Source organism: Pinus tabuliformis, chromosome 3_1 (assembly GCF_031772625.1).
Source record: "Pinus tabuliformis cultivar Carrire ecotype Pingquan chromosome 3_1, CPIR1, whole genome shotgun sequence".
NCBI classification, from domain to species: domain Eukaryota; kingdom Viridiplantae; phylum Streptophyta; class Pinopsida; order Pinales; family Pinaceae; genus Pinus; species Pinus tabuliformis.
Window position 1 is genome coordinate 259003449 of NC_142301.1, and position 7288 is coordinate 259010736.

The 7288-nt window shown below is 38.0% G+C and overlaps 1 protein-coding gene across 2 annotated transcripts in view; it reads right to left on the minus strand.

The window, feature by feature from the left end:
- LOC149186784 (UDP-glycosyltransferase TURAN-like) overlaps positions 1 to 6624 on the minus strand; it is a 317893-nt gene extending 311269 nt beyond the window's left edge. For both annotated transcript variants that reach the window (XM_089411126.1, XM_089411130.1), the window contains exon 1: positions 6510 to 6624. The gene's annotated coding sequence lies outside the window, so the exon portion shown is untranslated. The remainder of the gene's footprint in view (positions 1 to 6509) is intronic.
- Positions 6625 to 7288: the final 664 nt, after the last annotated feature.

The following is a 7288-nucleotide window of genomic DNA, read 5'->3' on the forward strand; positions in this document are numbered from 1 at the left end:
TGCTTTTGGATTGGCCACCTATAATGTGTGAGATTTATTGTTTTTCATAGATTAAGATTTATTTCTTTCATATCTTTTCCTGTGTGAGAGGTTAAGAGCGATTGGCTTTATTTGCTTTCCACCTAGAAGTTAAGAGCATTTGTTTTTATTTGCTTTCATATATTTTCCTGTGTGAGAAGTTAAGAGTGATTGTTTTTATTTTCTTTCTACCTAGAAGTTAAGAGCATTTGTTTTTATTTTCTTTCATATCTTTTCCTGTGTGAGAGGTTAAGAATGATTGTTTTTGCTTGATTGGTAATGATTGTTTTTTATTGGTAATGATTGAGAGGTTAAGAATGATTGTTTTTGCTTGATTGGTAATTCTTGCATTGGGAGCCTCTCAACTTGCCATCTCTCATGCTTTTGGATTGGCCACCTATAATGTGTGAGATTTATTGTTTTTCATAGATTAAGATTTATTTCTTTCATATCTTTTCCTGTGTGAGAGGTTAAGAGTGATTGGCTTTATTTGCTTTCTACCTAGAAGTTAAGAGCATTTGTTTTTATTTGCTTTCATATCTTTTCCTGTGTGAGAGGTTAAGAGTGATTGTTTTTATTTGCTTTCTACCTAGAAGTTAAGAGCATTTGTTTTTATTTTCTTTCATATCTTTTCCTGTGTGAGAGGTTAAGAATGATTGTTTTTGCTTTCATTTCTGAAAGAGTGGTGTGCTTTTCAATTCCTGCAAGATTGAAAGATTAAGATTTCAATTCCGCGCGTTGTACTATAATTGTACTATAATTTCTTTTGAATTGATTGTTGAATTAAAATAGGTGAATTTGGTTTTTCATTATTTGGTTTCGTAGTTAGATTGATCTAAATTGAATGTTAATTTCTAACATATATAGTGCACGCATGATTCGCAAGTTTTACGAAACCCCCGGGTTAACAATTAAATCATAGGTAATTAATTTGCCTCAACAGTACCCTCGCACTGTCATCCGCAATCCCCTCCTAACATGCGATATGCTAATCTCAGGATTGTCCTTCAAACGAAATCATGAACTGTGATATGTTAACCCAAATCTGCCCTTCAAACACAACCACGAAATGCGATACGCTAACCCAGGACTAGATGCCGAGGTGCAGGCTCAATGAGGGGACAACCTCCTCAAATGTTGCGGCTCCTTCACTACCTTGCTTCTTCGTGAGAGAAGTGAATTGAATTGCATTCGTGAGGCTCCATACGTAGCCTATATATATAGGCTTGCCTTCCCATTCATTGAGCCGACGTGAACTTCGATTAGGCCGACGTTTCCTCCGATCATTTAGCTAAGCCGACGTGGTTTCATAGTCTTCCTTTGAGCGATTTCATGAGTAAAACGGTGGGTACATATTTGAGTATTTCTTTGATGATCTAGAAGGACTTACATTCATTACATTTACAAAAATAATATATGACTGTCTTCATTTTGTCTTGAGCTCTTTAATTAGAGCAAAACTATTTCTTTAAATACAAAAATACATTAATGCAAAAATAATGAAGACCAATCCTAGTTACACTATTTTCAACATTTTCTCCCAGTTTCTATGCAAATATTTTCTGTAAAAGCGATTGTTGTTGAAGATGAATAAAACCCTCCTCTGGTGCATTGGTTTTCCCGCATTGGGTTTTTCCAAGGACAATTGTCCAAAAATAATTGTGTTGATGTGATTGATTCTTGTGCATATATTTGTTTCTGTATAATGGTGTGATATCTGCAGTAGAATTTATTTTAATATTTACTGAAGGGATTTCATAAATAACTTATTGGGAATAATAAATAGGTGAAATAAATCAGTTGCTGCAGCAATAGAATTTATGTTTAGAAATTTTCACACATAGGATAAAGAAGTAGATCCCACCTTGTACAGACATCTCATTGGGTTGCTTATGTATCTAGTCAACACTAGGCCAGACATTTGTTTTGTGGTCAACAATCTTAGTCAGTTCATGGTAGAACCAAAAAGGGTGCATTGGGCAGCAGCTAAACACATACTTAGGTATGTACGAGGAACAGTCAGATATGGGTTGAAGTACTCTAGAGGAGAGGATATCAGCTTGAATGGGTTCACTGATGCAGATTGGGCAGGTAATTCAATAGACCGAAAAAGTACCTCTGGGTACTGCTTCAATGTTGGATTAGGGATGATATCCTAGTGCAGCAGGAAGCAGAAATCAGTAGCACTGAGTTCAACAAAAGCAAAATATATGGCAACCAGCACAGCTACGTGCGAAGCCATATGGCTCAGAAAATTGCTTGTGAGCCTATTCAGGAAAAGGATGGAGGCGACCAAGGTTTATTGTGATAATCAGAGTTGCATCAAACTCTCTAAGAATCTATTATTTCATGATGGGTCGAAACATATAGATATCTGCTGTCACTTTATAAGAGACTGTGTTCACCGTGGGGTAGTACAACTACAGTATGTTCCCACAGGAGAGCAGGCGGCCGATATACTCACAAAGGCTCTCGGAAGAGCTAAGTTTACTCCGTTCAGAGAGCAGTTGGGCATGATTAAAAATTTGTTTCAGTAGCAGGAGCAAGATGCAGTGCAGATGCAGTGTTGGGTGGCAGGACCAGCAGTAGCACGGATGCAAAGGGAGTTGCAGTACAAATATAGCATTGACAGTGGCAATGTCAAAGGCAGCTATATAGTAGCAGCAATAGCGCAGTAGTTGATGGACAGCGTGTCAGGCATCAGCAGCGCAGAGACGATGATTCAAGAGTTAGAGCAGTATGCAGAGAGGCAGTGTATTGCTAGAGCACATTCCTCGCTAAGAGAGAGTGTTGATTTGGGGTAGCATCGGATGTGCTCTAAGCCTCAAATTTTGCAAGGGAGGCTTGGGCACAGGTATTCCAAAGAACCCAGAAAGCATTTTGGGAAATTCCACCCAGAAGTGATTTTATTAAAATAATTAATATTTTTAATGGGGTTCCTAAGTCTAAACTTAGGAAAATTAAAATATTAATGGGTATTAATCTAATCAGGGGTGAAACTTCTAGAAAAAGCCATGGATCAAGTCAAAACGATCTGAGCCTTTGATTATGTTTTAATCTAGGTCGTTGATTGCCCAACAGGAAGATATAAGAAGGGACTTGAGGGTCATTTGGAAAACACACCAGGCAGATACTCAGTTGCCCAAGAGAAATCGATTTTCTCACTGGTCGAAGTTCGGCAAGAGAAAATCGATTCAAAGGGAGAGTTGCAGGTGGAGGAGAGACAAAGAGGGTTCAGTATCAATCAGGGAGGCATGGACGAAAACACAAAGCAGCAGAAGGAACAACACTGGGCAGATTGACGCTAGCAGAGGCAGCATTGGCCTGAGTGACGCAGGCATTGCGTAGGCCAGTCCAGAGGCCAGAGAAATTGATGTTGGGCAAGCCAGAGAGACGTAGAGGCACAAGGAACCTCTCTCTCGGGTCAGACACTTGTTCAAGAACATCTGTAAATATTACTCAGTTCTATATTGTTGGGTGAAATGTTGTACATGCTAATTTTTGCTGAAGAATAATAAAACCCTCATCTACTGCACCGCTTTTCCCGCATTGGGTTTTTCCGGGGACAATTGTCCAAAAATAATTGTGTCATTGTGTTTGTATATGTGTCGGCATTTTACTTACATTTAATTTCTACAATGTTTTAATTGTGAAGGCTGTAGTAGAATATGTTTCGATATTTGTTGTAAGAATACAGTAGATAACTTATCTCTGAAGTAATAAGTAGAAGAAGTCATATTAATCACTACAATAGGATTTCCATTTTAGAGATTTTCACACACACAATATGGCACTCATTGCCCTCAACGTTAGCCCTAGAAGGGCCTACGCTTGCATGACGTCAGCACCCTCTCTTTTCAGGTCACATGTGTGGAGAGTTATTATGCTTTTCATAGGCTACTAGGTCAGCTTGTGACCTAGGTTGTTATTTGCCCATTATGTTATTGTTTTGAGGGGCTAATATGCTAAAATAGAATTTGGATTCCTCATATAAGTAGAGGAACCTTTCATTGTTGTATCTCATCATCACATCACTTGGATTTCGGCCTCTTGAGCTACTTTTGGCCTTCTCTTCTTGGGATAAATTTGGATCTATTGATGCACTTTGACATTTGGAGCTAAATCGTCTTGCTTTGGAGCTATTATTTGGAATCAATAATGGAATCTTTTTGCATGTTATCTTGTAAGTGCTATTGTCGTTGAAGATCTATTTTTCTATATCTAATGTATGGAATGTTGTTGATTCTAGTTTATGCTATTATGCCCTAATTGTTGAAGATAAATTGAATACTATCTAGATGAATTATTACATGCATAACATGTGAATTGAATGTCCTAGTGGTGATCTTTCATTAGCTCTCCCATGAAAAGAACTTGATTTCCATTGCATAGGTAATTGTTCAAGGTTTTGGTGCTAGGGCATCAAGATTTTGGCCTCCTTAGTAACCTTTTGGCAAATCTATCACATCATAGACTCCAATTACCCAAGGGACAAGGGACTGGTCCATATAGTTGGTGATCATATCTCATTTTTTTCCATAAAACCTCTTTTTCTAAATTCGGCCCCTTTAAGGCCAAGCTTGCTAACTAGGGCTTGGTGTGAATCCCTAGGCAAGGCAAATTTTCGAGATTGGAAACCCTAAACATCAAGAGGACTGCATTTGTGACAAAATCTATCCTTTTGATGGGCATCCACTTCAATCTTGTCCATAAATTTCTTTGCCCTAGTTGCTTTCCCAAAGCGGGAACTCTAACCTAGTTTTGCTTCAACTTAGGGGCTTGTTGAGGGTTTCATGAGCCTAGGCATTGCTTACATACCTTGAATGAAACCCTTTCTCATTGTCTTGATCTTGGGTTGTTCCAACACTCATCAAATTTATCAAACCATAGATCTTGTGCCTTGCATTATAGGTCTCTCTATAGAAAGTGAATTGCCTCCCAATGAAGCCTTGAACCCAAATTGTGCCTTTCTTTTATCAAACCGTAGATCTTGTGCCTTGCATTATAGGTCTCTCCATAGAAAGTGAATTGCCTCCCAGTGAAGCCTTGAACCCAAATTGTGCCTTTCTTTTAAGATCCTATTTAGGTCACCTTACTCATCAACATTAAAATACCTATTTTAAATTTTTAAGTGACCTCTCTCATACTGGGACTCCTCCCATCAGTGAAAGTTTGTAAAGAGCAGGGGGGTTTCGGCTGTGGTGACAGTGGGCCACTACCCCATTGTTGTCTCTTTGTCTAGTGTTTACCTAATAGGGTGTCCCCTTCTTATGCCTGCTAGATTTTGCAGCAACAGGCCTCACGATGCACTTTGCTAAAATTTTCTATTAAAGATAAGCATTTTGGACTAAATTGTATTATTCCACAAAAACATATCAATCTGCTTAAAGGATTCATTTTAATATATGATTTATTTTCCCTCCAACAACCGGTTCAGGGTGTCTCAACTAGTGAAAAAAAAAAAGCCAATGGACGCCTTTTGTATAGAAAACCTAACAGTACTTCCATGTCCGCATGAAATTCAACTTTCATTTATGATCTTCTAGAAGTAAACTCCAGACCCAGCTAGAAAAGGTAGACTCAAACACAGAGACTACGCGAAAGATATATTGTAATGCATGTTGTCGTAAATTGATAATGCTCTGTCAATGGGGTTGTCGTTCAGCAGTGTTGATAGTGGCATATCAAGGCATCTGTCAAGGATCAATACTTCGAGAAGCCTGAATAGGCAGTTGGAGGTAATTTTGACACAAGAGTACCCCGTGTCACGGAAGCTTGGCGGAACAAAAGGGCTTGTGTTCAGTGTTTTACTCCTTGAGGGCCATTTTGGCTGCATAAGCAGGCAGCTCGTGGTGCTTGATCCCTTCAGGGCCAGCTGTAATGCTTCCTTTTGAGAATAAAGTCCTAAAAAAATACAAAATAGCAAGGCTTTTACAAACGAATTAAGACTGAATTTTGAACTGCTGAAATTCACGATTAAGCATAACCCATGTTTTCACCCTGGCTTGGGATGTTAAATTTTCATCATTACACAATCTCAGTTGTCACCGTGTAGATTTCATGTGGTAACAGAGAGAAGAGAAGTGCCACATCAAAAGCCATCATAGGCACTCTGATATCCAAAAGACATATAAATATGACTCATTCGACTTTCAGTAAAATATTTATTATATTTAAAAATGTAGACTGTAATTCATAAAGTAGCCCCTCTACTGAATTTCAAATTCCATCAAGATTTGGACCACTAACAAAAGTAATGTTTTTGCCGCCACAAGATCACCGGTTCAATTCTCAAATAGTTATTATAATTGAGGTTCCACGATAATACGCGAGTTCTTCTCAATTACTGGAAGGGGAAAAAACCCACAACATTACAGAGTTTTCAATTGACAAATATAAACTGATACGGTAGATCGGATGCGTTGAGTTTTCAATTGACAAAATATAAACTGATACAGTAGATAGGATGTACTGGTGTTTGTAGAACTCACCTTAGGCTACAGTGGTATATGTTTGCCCAGAAATCTTCGGTTCCAGGATTCAGAATCCGCACGAATAAATTTGAGTAATTAGGTTCGTAAAGTCCTTTTTTTAAACAAAAACGGGCATCAGTCGCGAAAGAGCTCGTCATTTATTTTTAAGATTTTTCGAATTTTAAAATTAGTATATTAAAATTATGAAATGATGTTTTAAGGTTTATGAGATTAAAAATAGTCTATAAGACTATTAGTTTTTTGTTTTTCGTTTTTTGTAATTCAATCTTTTTCTTGTTCAAATTGATGATGAGTTGGCTCAACTTTCCAACAATCCCCTCACTGAAAAGACAATGCCAAGAAACTGATACTAGCATATTCCCATAACTTTCTCTGATGTTTTTGAATGCATCACATTCCAAAATGAAATGTTTTTCTGATTCCACTGCCCCAGACGTGCAAAATGTACACATCCGTTCTTCCCAAGCTTCTTTAGGCCTTTTCCACCATCTTGTTTCACACCGAAGTTAATGCAAGTTGGTTCTTAATTGAGCAATAAGAACCTTTGCCCTCTACGGAATGCTAGCTCCAATGAACTCTTTTTGTTGTAAATCACACATGGGGTTGAATTCCTCAATGTAGTACTACTTCTTTCTACCCAACTCTTTTCCCCATACCTGTTTACGAAACTTCTCCATAGCAAAATCCTTTAGCTCCTTGCTATTTGTGGGACATGCATTGAGGTAGATATTCCATTTTTGCATCCATATGTAGTAATACCCCAGAAAATTGTAATA